At 42.9% G+C, this 21,357-nt stretch overlaps 1 protein-coding gene across 1 annotated transcript in view; it reads left to right on the forward strand.

The window, feature by feature from the left end:
- creb5b (cAMP responsive element binding protein 5b) overlaps positions 1-21,357 on the forward strand; it is a 132,838-nt gene that overhangs the window by 95,107 nt on the left and 16,374 nt on the right. The gene's annotated exons all lie outside the window — the stretch shown is intronic.

The raw sequence follows: 21,357 nt of genomic DNA on the forward strand, positions 1-21,357 counted from the left end.
TCTGCATCTTCTTTTGAAAAATCAATGAAATCAAATCTATTCTTTTCGTTTGATTTACTTTTAGGTTTAAAGACATTTTAATAAGTGAAAGGATACAGAACGAGGAGTGAGAATGGTAGAATGAAAAACATTAGTGGAGGTTGCATTAAAAACTTTGATAGTATTCCCTGTAATCAGGAGTATGAAGTTTTTGAGCAGTTTGAACATCAGACAGTGCCAGTTTGATTATTTACGAACCTTGCTGTATTATTTAGTGTGCTGCAGGTGCTTCTTTCCATTAATCCTACCGAGGCGCTGCCACAAATGATTGTCAATGCACCTGCCTGACAAAGTAAAAATTAATAACATTTACAGTCTCTGGTAAACCGAATTATAGCCTCGGGGGAGCTAAGTATCACCTTGCCCAAAGAAGCAAGGATCTGATAAGAGTAATTAATGCATTGAATTTGAAAGTTAATGCTTATAATTAGCCTCGAGGTGGAGAGTAGTAGAACCATGGCAGATGGCATGGCCATACTCAGGAGACTGTTTCAGTGAAAGTCTCGATCAGGGAAAAGCAACTGGACTGATTTATTGTGGCAATTTCAGGACCAGTTACAAAAAATTATTAATATCTATATTTTATTTTTGAATAAGGAAACCGAGAAACAGTTTTTGCAACAAATCTAAGCAAGGTGGAAAAAAAATCTTTCTTGATTTAAAAAAACTACTACTTATGTTGCATTGATATTTTTGATTCACTTTATGTTTCTTGCATTGTATATATTTTCAGACATATTATTCTTTTAGATAGTAGGGCTGTGCTCTCAAAGAAATAATTAGAATTGAAATCCAGGGTAGTCCTTGTTCACTTCAATTACATGTCTAGTAATGACCTATTCCTGCTCAGTGAAATTTTTAGGGCACCATATCATTTTATGTTCATTATCGTACCCAAACACCCATCTTGTAACCTTGATATAAATGCAAGTCCTTTCTTTTCTTTTGGATAATAAGAACCATTTTAGTTGGTCATAGACAGTTACTGATAAGGTTCCTTTGAACTATTTTTAGCAGCTTGGGAAAGAGGCCCCCAAATAGCATACAGTGAGGCTTCAACAAAGCTAAAATGGGAGCAAAATAGTAAATCTTAAAAAGATAATCTGTAGTATATGACTTTGAAACTGACAGACTTTTTCAACTTCAGATTGATATTGTCAAAATTCATTACTGTTCTCATTCCCAGTACGCACCCTACTAACCTCCTATAACTGTAAGAGTTCAACCATAGGGTCCAGAATTAACAATATCATATTTATCAAATAATGTAAGTGCAGTGAATATGCAAGGGGCACTACTGCCAGTAATGGAGGCATATCATTAATAATGCAGTGATTCTTTATGATCATATTTCAATGGCTTTGTATTAGTTCATCGTTCATCGTCAAGATATTGGATTTTCTCAATAAAATGCACATGCCCCAATATATAAATGTTGCTCAGACATGGCCTAAGAGTGACAACAAGGGTCTGTGGAATGAAGCTTAGAGAGTGGAGAGGGGAAATTGTTATAGATCACATGTAACAATTTCACTCAGAGGGTGACGAATGATTGGAATGGACTGCCTAGAGGTGATTGAGTTTGATCAGTGATTTTAAGAGAGTTGAACAGGCATTTGGTACGAAGATAAATTGAGGGTATATAGGTATTGAACTGTGCACTCTGTTTTTGAAATCTGGGGTAGGTCAGATGCACTGAAATGACTTTTTCAGGTCCTGTACAATCCTATATTGCTAATGGTTAAAGTGCAGGATTTGTATTATCCTACTACTTTTACAGTACAATTATGAGGCATAATATATTTAGGTTACATTATTTTGCTCTATCTCACCAGTACAGTGGATCCACCGCTGCGGAATTCTGTTTATGCAAATTAGTTATGTGTAACTTCTTTGGCATTATCAACCAGTTATAATGACAGGATTATAAAGTGTGTGCATGTATCTATGTGACACTAATGCACACAATATGGCCTCTAAACAGTGCCAGAGCTAGGTTTGTCCGAGTGGGGTGAGAACAGGGGAGGAGATCGAACTCCAAATTTGGCCGAATTGGCAGGAAGGGAACTGAGTTGGGAACTGGGGAATGCCGATATGCCAAATTGGGAACGTTGATATACTTAGTCCAAATGCCGAGCTGGGAACCACACGCAAGCTGAACCTAGAGGTCGCAGACGGGTGACCGAGGTTCTAGGGAACTGGAAGCAATCCTCCAAAGTAACGATGGACGATCTCAAAATGGATGTGGGGGGCGGGGGTTGATCCCCCCATGACCACTCCAGTTTTGTTCATCAGATAATTACATTTTGTTCATTAAATTGTAACAGATTTGTTTGCTAATATATTCTGTAGATTGAGGACTGGTAAACAAGTCTACTTTTGTGTCCTTAAAACTGAAATATGAAAGGAAGCTTTGCATATTTTTATCAATAAAAGACATGTTCTGAGATTTGATTTTGATAATTTTATAATGTCTTGATGAAATTTTATATGTTTGTTAAATAGAATTATGCCCCATCAGGCACATTTCAAAAGCTTGGTCATTCAAATGTGTTGGATTCAATTTATTTTTAAATTTTTTTTCTCTCTATGACAGAAACTTGATGGACCAAATGGCCTGTTTCTGTGCCGTAACATTCTATTACATTTTAACAATTATAGACCAGTTAACAACATGCTAGTAGACCCAAGCATCAGCACTATAAAAACCCCCTTAAAAACAATTTGTTGCAGGCAACAAATAATAAATATGGAAGATGTACTGTAGTGTTATAATTCCATATGTATGTATTGATAAATATATTCTATCTCCCCTTCAACCCCACCCCCACTACATCTCCCTTTTCAGACCTTTGCGCCCCTCCCCCCCCACAAGTATATTCTATCTTCCCTTCTCAGCCCTTCACCAACCCCTCCCCCCCCACATCTCACCTCTCAACCCTTGACCCCCCCCCACTACAAATATATTCTTTCTCCCCTTCTTGGCCCTTCAACCCCCACACCCCACCCACATCTCCCTTCTCAGCCCTTCACCCACACCCCCCAACAAATATATTCAATCTCCCCTTTCCCCCCACCCCATCTCCCCTTACCCCCAGAACACCATTCCATAAGTAACGCCACTGTATAACCAGGCAGTAGAAGCTATACAGAGGTTGCCTGGTTGACTGATTCCCTGATTTTTTTCCATCCATTCTTCCGACATTATTGCCAAGATCAGGAATTTATTATGTTGAGAATTGGAGGCACAACTCTGCATTCATCCATTGCATGATACAAGGAGTTTGTGCACCAATATGCTATGGCACCAGGCCACCATTCATAAGTACATCATATTACATTATGAGGTTTTTGCACGAGATATTTCCCTGGGTTCAGTGTCACTGGCTACTTTCATAAGCAGACTTCTTGTCCCTAATGAACCAGAATTTGCCTTTACCTGACCAACATCAAGGTAAATGTAACAAGACCTAAGGGTGAAACATAAGAGTCTTTGTCACTGTATTCCTAGACTGGAATATATACCGTAATCGCCTTTGGAAGGTGGAAGAACACACACCCTATCTGACTGTGGCTGTGGCAGTAAACCACAAGACAAATTTATTGAACATTAAAGAGATAGATGCACAAACAGTGGATGGAATTTTCCACTGGGGTTGTGCTGGCTCCCTGTCACAATCCCGGTGGAAAGTTGGGTGGGGAGCAGTTCCGCCAGATTGGCGTTACTTCCAGAATTTTCCGAAGGAAGTGACATGGATGTACAGTGTGGCTGCCCCAACATGAGTGACTGTATTAAAAAGATAAACAAGTGACAGGAACATACAAAGTATATTGTGTCATTTGTGCCATAGTAACACTGGGCACTAAGAATGTCAGTGCTTTCTGGCATTAGGATTGACATGGCAGCAGAAGGAGGTCTTAATACTTGAAGGGCTGCCTTGCCTTGTTGTCTGCAGGGTGATAAATTGCAATAGTCAAGACAGGATTTATGCAATGATGTGGCAGATGCCTACGGCCTGGCTCAGCCATTTCCCAACCCCTGCCCAAGGTAGGTTCCTGAACATAAACAGGATTCACACCAACCATCCAACAGAAAAATGTAAATTAGTTTGGCCCGGAAAATTGGCTGAGTTCAGGAGCATGGTGATGGGCAGTGCACAGAGCCTGCCCTATTGAGTTTACACCAGGATCCTGCTGTTAATTACAAACAAAAAGAATAGACACTTTTTCTGAGCTAATCCTCAACATTAAACCGACCCTTAGAACATGGGTCCTTTACCTCTTTTGTGGCTATCCGCTACCATGGAAACACTCACTGGTCTCTTATGTCTGCTAGCTACAGACTGATTGCTGTCTTCATGCGATACCACCTAAGATATAATAGAGGGTATGGTAGCATATTGGTTCTGTTACTGGATTAGTAAACCAGAGGCCTGGACTAATCCAGTGGACGTGAGTTTGAGAGTTTGAAATTCAATTTTTAAAAAAATCTGCAAATAAAAAGCTGTGAAGCTGTCGGATTGTCGTTAAAAAACCAACTGGTTCACTAATGTCCTTTAGGGAAGGAAACCTGCCGTCCTTACCTGGCCTGGCCTATATGTGACTCCAGTCCCACACCAACGTAACTGCCCTCGTGCTTAGCAAGCCACTCAGTTGTAACAAACCGCTCATGGACTGTAGTGGTTCAAGAAGAAGGCCCACCACCAATTTTTCAGGCCTTGCCAGCGACATCCAGATCCTGAGATTGAATAAGAAAAATATAATCTGACATTCACAGGGTTCTAATTTGCATTTGCCTACACAAATACACAATTACAGCTGCCAAACAAACACTATAAACAGCCCTACAGAATGTTTGTAATTGATTGGAATGACTTGACCCACTGATCAATTCCAGGCACTTTGAAAGATCTGTGAGACGGGTCCCAATCCAAGGACAATGGCAACAACTGATCCATGTTTATCAAGGCTTTCGTAAACTAAGCTAGATATTTGCCATGCCCCAAGATGTGTATATCAGCCAGTCTAGGACGTGCATTTTCTGCAGCCTGCAGAAACAGCTAGCAGAAACCAAATTAAACCCTGCGCGCTCTGAATAACAGAAATCAACTCACAAAATAATCCATTATAAGCAACCATGCTTTGTTTTTGTCAAAATTACAAATTATTTTAACATTTTTTTTTCCTACTTGAATAAAATAAAAAATCAATGTAAATTTGGTTTCTGCATCTCACGTTATTCATATTGTTGAACTAAAATGATTCTGATTCCTTGGGGATGAATTTCCTTGGGGCTTCTCTGCTATAGCTGTGGCGGACATTCAGTGGAGACCCCGTTTACACGTGTAAACTGGGTTTCTGCTGAACCTCCACCGAAGTTACATAGGCAGAGCTGGAGAAGGCCCGAGGAAATTCACCCCCATTCATAACCCAAACTTTCAGCTTTGAAGAGCCAAAGCAATTGAAGAAACCTAACATCCATGTTAGAATTTATCTTCAGATCATCTGAATTGCATCCAAAAGTCAAAACTGAACTTTAGATGTTCATCCTTATTATACACAGTGTGTGTCTACAATATAAATAACTAGCTATGTCAATGTTTTCTGTTAGCACCTGATAGGGGTGGTAAATGTATGCAGCTTTACCTAACCCAGCCTGTAAGCTATTTGACTATGGTCTTTGCAGTTTTCATGTAAGTCATCAGAGCACAGCAGTAGACAAGACTGAAACTAGCAGGGCCTGGCCTGTGACTGGAGAACGTCGCGTCTGCTGATAAACAAGTTGTATGATTCAATTAATAAACAGCTTTGACTAGAGCCAGCTGGCACACTATCAGAATGTGCGATAAATTATCACCCACTGCTGTAACCTCGCAAGTGGAAAAATTAAGTGTCTACTCTTTTTTTTGGAGACGTTCCAACTAACCAGCCATGAGACAGTCTTATTTGCCATTTCAATAATGTATTATTAAGTTTCTAGACTGTAGTGATCATGCAGTTCCATGACATTCTGTAGGGAAAAATTTGCTTGGCTGCTGAAGCGTGTTCTATCCTGAATGTGTCAGTAAATTGTATATATTGATGTGTTGCTTGTTGAGGAATTTTATTACACCCTGACCTGATAACATAAGGGCTTTAGTTATTGCTTACTGTTATCATGAATTTATATGCTCATGCCAGTTTGTGTGCTGGAGACTATTGTTGGAATGAATATATATTCCCTGAGTGTTCAGCTATCATTTTCCCTGACATTAATATTAATACTAAGCTAAACATGTACGTTCAGATAGCCCTAAAAGTTAAATTTATGTACAACTAAATTTTTAACTAGTTAAGTACTTGTTTAAAAACAACAAATTGCATTTATACAGTGCCTTTAACATAGAAAAACGTCTTACGGCACTAAACAGAAATAGACTCCGAGCCAACGAAGGAGATATTAGGAGGATGACTAATAGCTTTGTCAAAGAGATGGGTTATAAGGAGGGTCTTAAAGGAGCAGAGGGAGGTGAAGAAGCTCAGGAGTTTAGGGAGGGAATTCCAGAGTGTGCGGCCAAGGTGGCTGAAGGTTGATAGGGTGGAAAAGAATACAGAGATAAGGATGAGGGAAGCCATGAGGAGATTTAAAATTGAAGGCATTGGGAGACAAGGAGCCAATGTAGATCAGTGAGGACAGGAATGATGGGTGAGCAGGACTTGGTGCAAAATATAATATGGGCAGCAGAGCTTTCGGTGAGCTGAAGTTTACTCAGTGTGGAGATGGGATGCTGGCAAAGAGAACATTAGAAAGACAAGTCTAGAGGTGTTAAAGACCTGGATGAAGGTTTCAGTGGAAGGTGTACTGAGGTAGGGACAGGGGCAGGTGATGTTATGGAGGTAGAAGTAGGCAATCTTTGTGATGGAGAGGATATGGGGTTGGAAGTTCAGCTTGGGATTGAATAGAGTGCCTAGATAGTAGCGAGGGAGGTGGAAGGAGTCATTGGCAAGGGTACAGAGTTTGTGGCTGAGGCTAGAGACAATGGCTGTTTGTGGGAGCTTGCTTTGCGCAAATTGGCTGCTGTATTTCCTACATTACAACAGTGACTACATTACAAAAATACTTAATTGGTTGTAAAACACTTTGGGATGTCCCAAGATCGTGAAAGGCGCTAAATAAATGCAAGTCTTCTTTTCTTTCTTCTTTCTTCGGTCTCCCAATTTTTATCTGGAGGGAATTGTAGCTTATCCAAGACTAGATGTCGGAAAAGCAGTCTGACAGCACAGAGGCAGTGGAGGGGTTGAGAGAGGTGATGGAGAGGTAGAGCTAGGTGTCATCAACGTATATTTGGAAGGGAACCTCATGTCTGCAGATGATGTCGCCAAGAGGAAGCACATAGATAAAGAAGAGGAGGGGACCAAGGATGCTTCCTTGGAAGATTCCAGAGTTGACATTGCAAGGGACGGAAAAGAAGCCATTGCTAGAGATGCTTTAGCTACAATCAGATAGGTATGAGTTGAAATAAGTGAGGGTAGTCCCGCCAAACTGGAGAATGGAGGAGAGGCATTGGAGGATGGAATCATCGATCGTGTCAAAGGTTGCAGAGAGGTTGAGGAGGATACAGTGGTATAATCCACCATGGTCACAGTCACAGAGAACATTGTTTGTGTCTTTTTTTAGGACTGTTCCGGTGTTGTGGTAGCGATGGAAACTTAATTGGAGAAATTCAAAAGGGAATTGTGGGAGAGATGGACATGGATTTGACAGGCAACAACATATTCAAAGACTTTCGAGAGGAAAAGGAGATTGGAGATGGGGCAATAATTTACAAGGATACACTGATCAAGGGTGGACTTTTTGAGGAGTGGATGATGATAACAGTTCTGAAAGTGAAGGGAACAATCCCTTGGGAGAGGTAACCATTTGCAATGTCTGCTAGCATTGGAGCCAAGAAGGGAGGTTGGGTGGTCAGCCGTTTAATGAGAGTGAGGTCAAGAGAGCAGGAGGTGGGTGAAATAAGTTTGAGAGGGCATGGAGGAAAGAAACTAGAGAAACAGGGGGTTTAGAGCTGAGGTGGGGGGACAGAGGGGAGGTTTGTCTTAGTGGATAAGGGGAAGGGGGTAAAGCACCAGAGACAGCTGAATGGATGGTTTCTATCTTGGTGACAAAGAAGTCCATGGAAAGTATAAGTAAATTAGACAGAAATGTACAATAAACAACTTAGGTACTTGTTTTATTCCAACAAGATTTTGTGTGGAGTATTTTAACATCTGCAGGTGTTCTCATGAAAACGTATTAGGAAATTCTAGGTTCGGTTTAACTGAATTATTGAAAAGGCTTTATATTTATTTCTGCTTTGAACAATTGTTGGGCATTTGCTTAAGGTTATCTATTCTTCAATTTTTTCCTAGTTCTTCTCCTTTCCAATTCCCTGAAACCATGAAATCAAGAGAACCAGAGCTTACCTACTGCCAGTATTCTATCAGGCTGCTCTAATCAGCTGTCAAGGAATGTGCAGCAACAGCCCAATGATAACTCTTCCGTTTTTTCCTCACTTCCCACGTTGCGATGCCTGGCCTCAACTTAATATCTCTCCACACGGGTATGACTGAGATTAGGAATTGTAAACAGAGTGGAAGATTGAACCTATGTCTCAGCACTCTGTGACGCAGCACCTTGGTGCTCGATCCTTTTGGGGGGTGAAATATGCCTTGGGCAGTAGCACAAAATGGGTGATAGCGAATTGGCCGCCATTTTCCAATCCACCCACTTTTCTTTTCCATTGACGTTTTCCATTACCCATTCTGCACTGCCACCCAAGGTGAATTTCACCCCTTTTGTTTTAACCCCTGTGGGTCACCAATGAGAACTTATTTCATCAAGTCCTTTTATCTGGCCACCAACATTTGTTCTCTGCTTTAGACTTCTTGATGTTGGCCAAAAAAGTGACAAATTTGACCTTTTTGTTCCAATGATGCAATCAAGTTAAATTTCACTATTCGATCTGCTGATTGACTGAAAACTCAAAGTCTATATTTTTTAACCATTCAGATACAGATTTTGAACAATATGGGGCAGATTTTCAACTTACCGCCCGGGCGTAACACTGGGGTTGTACCTCGGCCACCCACTATAGAAACTGCCCGATTTTCGTTACCATTTAGGTCAAAGGAAATGGAAATCAGGCGGCTTCTAAAACGGGCGGCCGCTCGCGAGCCAGTTTTACGCCCGGGCGGTAAGTTGAAAATCTATCCCTATGGGTCCCAGCTCTGAAATTGGACAGTGGGTCAGTGGAACCAAAGAAACAAAACTTAAGTTTATATGTTAAAAACATAGGAAATAGAGGATAAAAGGTAAAGTGGAAAATAGTAGGAAAAAAAAGAGATGAGAGATATAAAACGGAAGCAACGTTTTTATAACCATTTGCGCATTAATATTGCAGTAACAAAAATACTCCTAACATCTCAGTAGTAACGTTACTCCAGTATGAAGTGATTCTTGCGCCTCACATGAGGTGAAATGTTAATAAAAGGCTATTCCCAGAGATTTACGCCAGGAATTTTCTCTGGAGTTCTCTCGATCAGCCGCCCTAACCTCGAAAAAGGTTGGTGGAAACCCCAGATACGTGTGCAAACCCATCCTCTGTCAAAGTAACGGCGGTCAATCGCGAGAACCCCCAAATTCCTGGCATCAGAGGCCAGCATTGTAAGGAGTAAACGCTTAGGAGTTAAAATTATTTTTCAGATGACTGTTCCCCAGGCACTGCTGCCCTACATACCCTTGTGTTGTAATAGTTTAAGGGGAAAATTCTGCATACCCCAATTTGTAATGTCACCTAACTTATAGAGAATAGGGAAAAATTCATCTTGTTTGGAATGTACTATGGGACTTCAAGAGCTTTAAGTTATTCAAACAATTTAAAATAAATATATATAGTCTATCTTATAGTCAACACTACCTCCACCATGAAGTTACATATTTACTGAAAAAAAGTCATCTGGATATGCATATAAGAAAATCCCTTTCTCACTCTTCTCTGATCTCTCTCATTCAGTTCCTGTCTTTTTTTTAAACTGTCCTGGTATTTCTCTCAATTCTTTTCCATTTGGCCTCTGGTTGTATCCATCTTGATTTCTCAAAGCCTATCCATATGTCCTTCAAAGTTCAATCATTGCATCTGTCCCAGTTTACCTCACTTGCCATTTTCAGTCCCAGTAATTAATTGCCTGGCTGCCAGCAGTCTTGGATAGAAATATTAACAAATATGCAGATAGTGGAACTAATATAATTGAAAGCTTGCAGGTGAAATTTTACACAATTAGTGTTTTGAAGATTTTTCCATTTTTCTCAATATATTGCTGAAGCAGTTGATTATTAGAATCTTGTGGCCCGTAGATTGAGTACTGCTGGTTGAGAGGTGAGGGAATTCCGGAGTACCACAGACCCACAATCACTTTAGTAATAAAAAAGGCTGAACACATGTAATGGTTTGTTTCTCGCCACAGCTAAATTAATTCAATATTCCAGCTGAACCCAACTAAAGTTTAGCTTACCGTTATTAATGTAACACATGCTGGCCACATGCAACAATAGATACAATTTATTGATGTCTGATCAAACATCCCTCTTCAGACAGAATGCCATTAATAATAATTTACAAACTGTTTATGTTTAAGAAACAATTAAATGTCCACTATAATCATTTGAAATCATATTAATATTCTTAAATCTCATCATTAATGCAATAGAGCACTGAAGTATTGCATTATTAAAGAAATACGGTTCAAAATGATAGGTGATCTTCAGTTTTAAAATGCGTTGCTATGGATTTAAATTTTAAATCCCCTGAAAGCAGTTGAACCGATTGCAAGGTGACTGATTAAACGTTCCAGCCCCGCAATTTGGACAAAGGTAAGAAAAATTCTTCCCCTCTTTGGCTGCCCCACAGGCCACCATCCATGCTACATTCTCAAACTGCTCCAAGGTGGGTCCTTGGGTGAAGGCCAGGGAGCCCGCCAAAATTATTTAAATCACCATGATCCTACTAATTTTCCTCATGGTGGAAGGAAATCCTGCCCTGCCACACCCTGCCAGTGTTACAGCCCAACTGGAAGATACAAGCCATAATCTCCTATAATTTTCTTCAAAACTGCTTATCATTCATTGCCTCTGTAATTTTAATACTTTTAAAAATATTTCTGGTTACTTGTTTTTCTTTCCTTTCGTTACCCTAGTTTTTTAAACTGTAATTGCCAGAGCTTAGGGGATTGAAAGACATAAAATATCTGTCTATTCGTCAGCGGATTTATTTCGGTATTTGTTGATTCTTTAGTATATTATTTCTGTTGCAGTATACTAATAAAAAGTGTTTTCTGCAATTATAGCACTGGCTTCCTTCGGATAATTGACATTATCTATTGAAAGTTTGGATTGGGAATCTGTCAACATTTGCTTAGGTTTCCCCACATAGAAAGGTTTGAAAATTATCGCTATAGTTATACTGCCTTTTTATTCTCTCTTGCATCTGTACCATTTGTTATCTTCTATAATGCATTTTTTCCGATTTCTTTCTATCTTTCTTCCAAAAGACTCGGAGATCATGAGCACGATATTACCATGGCGGTGGGTTCGTGGCGGGGGGTCGATTGGGCGCGTCGGTAACGCGCCCGGTGAAATCAGTCTGCTCCGCGCGCAATCGCAGGCTGATTGGAGCCACTTACCTGTTGTTCCAGGTTCCCCGCTGCTAAGCTGCGCGGCGGGCGGACTGCGCATGCGCAGTAAGGTCTGTCAGCTGGAGGAGCTCTATTTAAAGGGCAGTCCTCCACTGACTGATGCTGCAAGAAATAGGAAAAATTACAGCATGGAGCAGCCCAGGGGGAAGGCTGCCCCCAGGTTAATGATGCCTCACCCCAGCTCTTATTGGATGGGGTGAGGAGGAGGGGGAGGACAGAGATCTTCCCCCCGGCGGGCGGGAGGAAGCGGCCTGCCTCTGCCACGAAGAAGGCCTGGCTCGAGGTGGCAGAGGAGGTCATCTGCACCACCAACATATCGCCCACCTGCTACTCTGTCACATCACTCCTCACACCCACTCAAAGCTCATCCTCATCTTACCTGCACTTAATCACCTCGCCAGTACTCATCCCACCACTACCACTCAACCCAATCCTCATACAATCTCATGGCTCTATCTCATACTCACCCTCTCATGCATCTCTTTCACTGTCAGCCTCACTCAACCTGCCACTACCTGTGCTGCAGCCACAGGGCATGCATCACATATGTGCAGTAGGAAGCGTAAGGCAAACGTGTCGTGAGCATGAAGGGGATGCACAAGGGTGTTGGAGGGTTTGTCATGGTTTTTACTTATATTTAATTTCTGATCAACTCACATTACATATTATATTGGCACCTCTACTGCCACGTCTTTGCGAATCTTGTCTGGTTTGTGCAATAATGCCCTTTCCTGAGGATCACAATGAAGACCCACAACTGATGCCACCCATTGTGTCACTGCAGAGTGGGTGTAGGTGTATTTGCAGGGCTCTTTTGTGCAGACGACTGAGAGACGTCGGCGATGTCCCCGGTGGCACCCTGGAAGGATACGGAGGAGAAGTTGTTGAGGGCAGTGGTGACTTTGACAGCGACAGGTAAGAAGATGGTGCTCGGGCCAGCCAGGAGCAGTTCGGCATGAAGGAGGCTGCAGATGTCCACAACTACATGTCGAGTGACTCTGAGCCTCCATGTGCACTGCTGTCAGAGAGATCCAGGAAGCTGAGCCTCAGTCTGTAGACCCTGTGGCGAGGGTAGTGCCCTCTGCAACGCATCTCTCTGTGTGGTTGCCCTCCATCCTGCTGTGCAGGTGGATGTGTCACAGCACTGTGTTGTGGAGCTCCACGTGTCAGAGGTGGACGGCGTGGCAGGCGAGGCTGGTGATGCTGTTCGCCCTCCGAGGAGGTCATGACTGCAGCTACGGCAGCCCCCATCCGGAAGATGTACATCTGAGGGGGTCCGCAAGGTAGGTACATGTCTCTGGACCCTGGGGTAAGTGTGCAAGTTGGTGAATTTTATTGTTCGGAGGAGGGTGGTGGAGGCCAAACTTTGTCCAAAGTGACAGAGTTGCCTCCTGCAATGAGTGAGGGTCTTCCCCACCCCCCCGCCCCAACCTGTCAAATGGACCTTTGCAGCTGCCACAGGCTGATGACTGCAACACGTCGATTTGAACTGGGAGTGTTTCCCCCAGTACGGGAAACAGTCCTAGTTTGCAAAATCCCACCCCTCCTAAAATATCATGTTAATCAGGTCTGTAAATGACCTGAAATACCTAAATAAATACCTTAAGTGGCACCCTGCCGGCTTTAATTGCCGGCGGGAGTCCCACATGCGGGGGCTGCGCGCGCATGTGAGCGCGTCAGTGGGGAACCCGGAAATGGGGCGGGTTGGAGCCGGGCTCCCGACCCTCCCTGATTTTCGTAGCCCCCCCGCCAGGAACACCCCCGATCGCGAGTGCTAAAATCGAGCCCCATGTCTCAGTTATTTGAGGGATAGTTACTGACTGACTTCAGAGAGTATGAGAACATGAGGGAGAGATCAATGTGATTCAGTTATTTAGTAGGGTAAAGTCATGGCTCTCACACTTACTTAAATAACTCAGCCATGACCTGTCTCACTCTCTGCCACATGTCTCTATTTATTTACTTGGCTGCTCATCTGGTGCTTGATATCATCCACAAGTGTGAGGTGGTGCAATTTGGTAGGAAGAATAAGGAGGCCACGTACTGCTTGGATAATAAGAGGCTAAATGGGACAGAGGAGCAAAGGGATCTCAGGGTACAGATACACAAATCACTAAAAGTAGCGACGCAGATTAAAAAGGCCAGAAATAAGGCAAATCAAGTACTCGGGTTCATTTCTAGAGGGATGGAATTGAAAAGCAGAGAAGTTATGTTAAACTTTTAGAGAACCTTGGTTAGACCACACTTGGAGTACTGTGAACAGTTCTGGTCTCCATATTATAGAAAGGATATAGAGGCATTGGAGAGGGTGCAAAAAAGATTCACAAGGATGATACCAGAACTGAGAGGATATATTTATCAGGAAAGGCTGAACAGGCTGAGGCTCTTTTCTCTAGAAAAGAGAAGGCTGAGGGGTGACCTGATAGAGGTCTTTAAGATAATCAAAGTGTTTACTAGGGTAGACATGATGTGGAGATGCCGGTGATGGACTGGGGTTGACAATTGTAAACAATTTTACAACACCAAGTTATAGTCCAGCAATTTTATTTGAAATTCACAAGCTTTCGGAGGCTTCCTCCTTCCTCAGGTGAATGTGGAAATGAAATCCTCGAACCCTTCGCATTTATAAATCACAGAACAATACTTGGTGATTACAGACAGTGTTTTCAACTGCCCGTTGCCAAGGCAATCAGTGTGCAGACTGACAGGTGTTACCTACAGATCCCCCGAATATACAAACCACCAAAAAAAAGAGGGAGAGGCAGAAATATCGAAAAGACAGCAAATGACCCGTTGTATTAAAAACAGATAACATTTGTTTGCTGGTGGGGTAACGTGTAGCGTGACATGAACCCAAGATCCCGGTTGAGGCCGTCCTCATGGGTGCGGAACTTGGCTATCAATTTCTGCTCGACGATTTTGCGTTGTCGTGTGTCTCGAAGGCCGCCTTGGAGTATGCTTACCCGAAGGTCGGTGGCTGAATGTCCCTGACTGCTGAAGTGTTCCCCGACTGGGAGGGAACCCTCCTGTCTAGCGATTGTTACGCGGTGTCCGTTCATCCGTTGTCGCAGTGTCTGCATGGTCTCGCCAATGTACCATGCTCTGGGGCATCCTTTCCTGCAACGTATGAGGTAGACAACGTTGGCTGAGTCACAGGAGTATGAACCATGTACCTGGTGGGTGGTGTCCTCTCGTGTGATGGTGGTATCTGTGTCGATGATCTGGCATGTCTTGCAAAGGTTGCCGTGGCAGGGTTGTGTGGTGTCGTGGACGCTGTTCTCCTGAAAGCTGGGTAATTTGCTGCGAACGATGGTCTGTTTGAGGTTGGGTGGCCGTTTAAAGGTGAGTAGTGGAGGTGTGGGGATGGCCATAGCGAGGTGTTCGTCGTCATTGATGACATGTTGAAGGCTGCGGAGAACATGGCGTAGTTTCTCCGCTCCGGGGAAGTACTGGACGACAAAGGGTACTCTGTTGGTTGCGTCCCGTGTTGGTCTCCTGAGGACGTCTATGCGATTTTTCGCTGTGGCCCGTCGGAACTGTCGATCGATGAGTCGAGCGTCATATCCCATTCTTACTAGGGCGTCTTTCAGCGTCTGTAGGTGTCCATCGCGTTCCTCCTCGTCTGAGCAGACCCTGTGTATAGGGGATGGCCTCTTTGACGTGGTTAGGGTGGAAGCTGGAAAAGTGGAGCATCGTGAGGTTGTCTGTGGGCTTGCAGTAGAGTGAGGTGCTGAGGTGCCCGTCTTTGATGGCGATTCGTGTGTCCAAGAAAGAAACTGATTCTGAGGAGTAGTCCATGGTGAGCTTGATGGTGGGATGGAACTTGTTGATGTTATTATGTAGTCTCTTTAGTGATTCCTCGCCGTGGGTCCATAGAAAGAAAATGTCGTCGATGTATCTGGTGTATAGTGTTGGTTGGAGGTCCTGTGCAGTGAAGTAGTCCTGCTCGAACTTGTGCATGAAAATGTTGGTGTATTGGGGTGCGAATTTGGTCCCCATGGCTGTTCCATGTGTTTGGGTAAAGAACTGGTTATCGAAGGTGAAGACATTGTGATCCAGGATGAAGCGGATGAGTTGTAGGATGGCGTCTGGAGATTGGCTGTTGTTGGTGTTGAGTATTGATGCTGTCGCAGCGATGCCGTCATCGTAGGGGATACTGGTGTAGAGTGCCGAGACGTCCATCGTGGTGAGAAGTGTTCCTGGTTCAACTGGTCCATGGGTACTGAGTTTTTGTAGGAAGTCTGTAGTGTCGCGACAGAAGCTGGGAGTTCCCTGTACGATGGGTTTCAGGATGCCCTCAATGTATCCAGAGAGGTTCTCACACAGGGTTCTGTTGCCTGATACGATAGGACGTCCAGGTGTGTTGGCTTTGTGTATCTTTGGGAGGCAGTAGAAGTCTCCTACACGGGGAATACGTGGGATGAGCGTGCGTAGGATGCTTTGAAGGTCTGGATCGAAGGTCTTGATCAGTTTGTTGAGCTGGTGGGTGTGTTCTTTGGTCGGATCTGCGGGTAACCGTCTGTAGTGTTCCTGGTTGTCCAGTTGTCGGTATGCTTCTTTGCAATAGTCCGTTCTGTTCTGTATGACGATGGCTCCTCCTTTGTCCGCTGGTTTGATGATGATGTTGCGGTTGGTCTTGAGAGCGTTGATGGCGTTGCGTTGTGCTCGGGTGACATTCTGGACTGTCTTCTGAGTGCGGCTGATGAATCTGGCATTGACGCATTTCCTGACAGCTTGAGCATACATGTCCAGCTGAGGGCAGCGACCCTCCGGAGGAGTCCAGTGTGACTCTTTCCTCTTCGGTTGCTGTACCGCGGATCCCTCTGTCTGCTGTTCCAGATCGTTGATTGTCTCATTGGGTTCGCTGCTGAAATCTTGGGGTTTGTGGAAGTATTCCCGGAGCCTCATTCTCCTGATGAATTCCTCTGTGTCCGCCTCGAGACTAGTGGAGTCCATTTTGGTAGTGGGGCAGAAATTGAGCCCTCGGCTGAGAACTTCGATTTCATCTGGTTGAAGGGTGTGGTCGGACAAATTGACGATAGACTTCCCTGTGGTTGCAACCGTGGTACCAGGGGAAGCTTGGTCAATGCTGGTGGTGATGCCGAGTTTCTCAAGCTTCCTGCTCTTGGTTTTCATGTAGGTAGCGTAGTTCCATTGCCTCGTCTGTTTGGCGGTATCTCGTAGCTGGCCTGCTGTGTCCTGAGTACAGGTTGAGAGTATGGACTCTATCTTAGTTTCGAGGTTGCGGCGTCTGCTGTAGAGTTGGTGTACGAGATGGTTGCGGAGTGTGCGAGAGGTACGACGGCAGAGTCTCTCAGCGTAATCCGAGTTGTATGTGGACTTGAGTGGGTTCGTGATCTGTAGTCCTTTCGGGATCTTGTCTGCTTTCTTGCAGCTCTGTAAAAACTTGATGTCTGTGTCTATATGCGCGATCTTCTTGGATATCCTTTCCACTGTGAGCCGACAGTTTGTGGTGTCGATGGTAGCCATGATGTGGAGATGCCGGTGATGGACTGGGGTTGACAATTGTAAACAATTTTACAACACCAAGTTATAGTCCAGCAATTTTATTTGAAATTCACAAGCTTTCGGAGGCTTCCTCCTTCCTCAGGTGAATGTGGAAATGAAATCCTCGAACCCTTCGCATTTATAAATCACAGAACAATCCTTGGTGATTACAGACAGTGTTTTCAACTGCCCGTTGCCAAGGCAATCAGTGTGCAGACTGACAGGTGTTACCTACAGATCCCCCGAATATACAAACCACCAAAAAAAAGAGGGAGAGGCAGAAACATCGAAAAGACAGCAAATGACCCGTTGTATTAAAAACAGATAACATTTGTTCACTGGTGGGGTAACGTTACTAGGGTAGACGTAGAGAAAATGTTTCCACTTGTGGGAGAGTCCAAAACTAGAGGTCATAAATATAAAATAGTCGCTAATAAATTCAATCGGGAATTCAGGAGAAATTTCTTTACCCAAAGAGTGATAAGAATTTGGAACGGGCTACCACGAGGAGTCGTTGAGGCAAATAGCACAGATGCATTTAAGGGGCAGATGGATAAGCCTCTTTTCCCCACGAGGGAGAAAAGAATAGAAGGATATGCTGACAGGGTTAGATGAAGTAGGGAGGGAAGAGGCTCGTGTGGAGCACAAATGCCAGCATAGACCAGTTGGGCCTAATGGCCTGTTTCTGTGCTGTAGCTTCGATGTAACTCGATGTAACCTGTTACTTCAGCATCTGTTGTTTGTTTTCCCCTCACATTTCTCCTCCTGTGTTCACAGAGCCAGCTTTTGGTTTTACCCTCCTCCGTTTTCAATCCCCTGACTTTTTAACTGCTTTTCTCTTTTCAAATTTTCACTATTATATCAGTTCAGCTCAGGCAAAGAATCCAAAAGCATTTTTATATTGAAGAAGTGCCACCAGTGGCAGACATGCAGGACTCCCTCTGTAATGTAAAGGACTGAACCTATGAAAACCAGGTGGCAACAGATACTGATATTTCCATGGGAATCCTGAGCTGCTGCTGGGTTTCTATTGAAAAGTAAATCCATGCAGCCAGATTTTATCACTTTTAGCTATGGGAACCAAAGGTCTGTGGTCTCCAATGGGCCTGGATTAGGAACATTAGCAGTAGCTGTAGTAAACAATGGAGGTCAGCACACAGACATCGCAGGTCTTCATTTCAGCACCACTACCCCAGGACACCTTACAAGAATATGGAGATGCCCTAAAACAGATAGTTATGCTCAGATGTGTAACAGATATGCAATAGTTCTAATTCCTACCTCCCAACATTTGATGTCATTGAGTGGATGTTCACATGCTGCCATTTAAAGGAGCACCATGTTCATGAAAAAAGGATTCAGTAAGCATGTTTTATTTGTTCACAAACAGTGCAATCATGTCAGTGTTAGGGTTGCCAAGTCTGGTTGAATGTATTCCTGGAGGTTTGACCATGTGACGTTTGTCCACAGTTTGAAATGTTACTGTACTGAGCAGCATGTCTGTTAATGCCAGCCCCGCCCTGCACATTGAACAGGTGCGGACAGCTGTATTGGACATTGTTCCTGATCCAGGGTTCTGGGACTGTTGCCGTGGTTCACAAACTGGGTTTTTTCTGCCTTGTTGGGTAGTTTTTAAAAAGTTTTTCAGCCATTTGCCAGCAACGGAAAAATAATATACGGAGTCGTACAACACCAGGTTATAGTCCAACAGCTTTATTTGAAATCACTAGCTTTCGTAGCTTTGTTCCTTCTCACCTGACGAAGGAGGAAGCCTCCGAAAGCTTGTGATTTCAAATAAAGCTGTTGGTCTATAGCCTGGTGTTGTACGACTCCGTACATTTGTCCACCCCAGTCCATCACCGGCATCTCCACGTCATGAAAAATAATATAAGTTAGAGGTTATTCAAAGCGTCACTGCGACGCATTTTCTCCCAGGTTGCTCACAACAGTACCTGGGAGATTCATCTTCGATTCTGGAAGACTCTCAGACAATCCGAAAGGGTAAAAGCGTAAAGTAAATGATGTATAACTTTTCCTCCCTCCTCTTCCTTCAAAGCAAAAAAAAAAGTTTGTTTTATGGTTTTTCATGAAGATGACACTCGTTTAAGTGCATTTTTCATATCAAGAACATAACTGATGCTCCGTGAGAAAACATTTACAAGTCGTACAAAAATTCCTGAAAACGTTTACCCTTTGCTGGAACAGTAGTGAACCACATGGATAAATGATGCAACTCCCAGTGCCTCATGCATGCAAGGATAGTCAGGAAAGAAAATTACTGTGAGATACTAACATTTCTTCAAAATCGCTCAATTTTCTGAGCCAAAATATAATCACATTATCTTCAACCATTCCAAATATCTATTGCTTCAGCTTCAAATTATCAAAGTATAGGAAGCTTTTCTCTCAGCATAGTGTTCCGACACATTTCTCAAGCTTTCAATAGATTTATCTTTCATCAGAGCTAGTATATTCAAGATGGTCCTGAGGAGGCACATCTTCTGAAGCATAACCAGTGTGTCGGAAAACCTGCCTATATTATTTGTGTCTCACTGACAATTTTGTTTTTATATTTTAACCTAAACTGTCACCCACAAGGATAAATAGTGATAAAGTATAGGGTATATTGTGATCGTGCACAACCATAGCTTAATGCAAAGCCTATACAAACTCATAGCATTCTGCAGCAGTATACTTCAAAGGTGAACACTTCAAAATAATACACACCTGTATGCAATTCTGATGCACACCCATGTGTAAAGAAAGAAAGAAAGACTTGCATTTATGTAGTGTCTTTCACGACCTCGGGACATCCCAAAATACTTTACAGGCAATGTTAGTACTTTTGAAGTGTAGTCACTGTTGTAATGTAGGAAGCCAATTTGCACACAGCAAGGTCTCACAAACAGCAAAGTGATAATGACCAGATAATCTGTTTTTTAGGTGTTGGTTGAGGAATAAATATTGGCTAGAACTCTCCTGCTCTTCTTCGGATCTTTTACGCCCACCTGAAAGGGTAGATGGGGCCTTGGTTTAAAGTCTCATCTGAAAGACGGCGCCTCCGACACTGCAGCACTCCCTCAGTATTGCACTGAAGTATCAGTCTAGATTTTGTGCTCAAGTCTCTAGAGTGGGGCTTGAACCCACAACATTCTGACTCAGAGTTGAGAGTGCTAACAACTAAGCCACGGCTGACACCGGCAACTGTTGTGATACATATTCAATTCTAACCTTACAAGCATCATGTGATTCTTCTATTATGCATGCTTCCAATCTGGGTTATTCAAGATTGAAGTTTTGACATTAGTGGTACTTTTATGAAATGCAGTCATGTCCTCTGGGTATAAGGGGTATAGCCTACTGTTTGAACCCATCTCATTTGTGACTGCAGAATATCATAGAAAGATTACATGTGTGTTGAGACACCCTACTGTAGATCAAACTCAATCCCAGTTCTGTAGAGGTGAAGAGACCTCAGTGAGACGAGTGTCTGTTAAATGTGTTAAGCAGCACTATAACGCCTTTTCAGTATTTTCAAACAAAGAGGATTGATGAAGTTCTGTAAAATGAAAAGCGTGGTGTTTTTAACTTGGTTCTGGTATTTTTTAGCTGGGTATAGAGGCAAATGCATTCATCTTTCTAAAGTAAGTTCTGTGCTAAGAAGTTCCCACTCCATCTCCATACTATGCTTTATATTCTGTGCATCATTTCTATTCCTTGCCTGTTGAGATGAGACAACGAGTATGGTGACTTAGATTCAGTGGACAATTAACAATTCTAAACCATGAACAGCTGCCATTGCTTAGCTGCCTTAGCACGGATTCTGATATGGGTTGTAGGGGAGTGAAAGCCAATAATCCGACATGCAATTTCATTTTCAATAATTTTCTCATTGCTAGCTGATATGAAGTAATTTTTGAAATGATTAATTGTAAATGATAAATAATTACAATAAAATAGATTAAATAATAGATAATAAAATAATATTTATTGTTTGCTAATCCTTATCCTTGTAAAAGGTATTTGGCCAGTCTTCTTATTTCAGCCATGTGTGAAAATGACAAATGGCTACAATTTGCAAATGATAATTCTTGGAACAAG

The sequence above is a fragment of the Heptranchias perlo genome, chromosome 2 (genome assembly GCF_035084215.1).
Source record: "Heptranchias perlo isolate sHepPer1 chromosome 2, sHepPer1.hap1, whole genome shotgun sequence".
NCBI classification, from domain to species: domain Eukaryota; kingdom Metazoa; phylum Chordata; class Chondrichthyes; order Hexanchiformes; family Hexanchidae; genus Heptranchias; species Heptranchias perlo.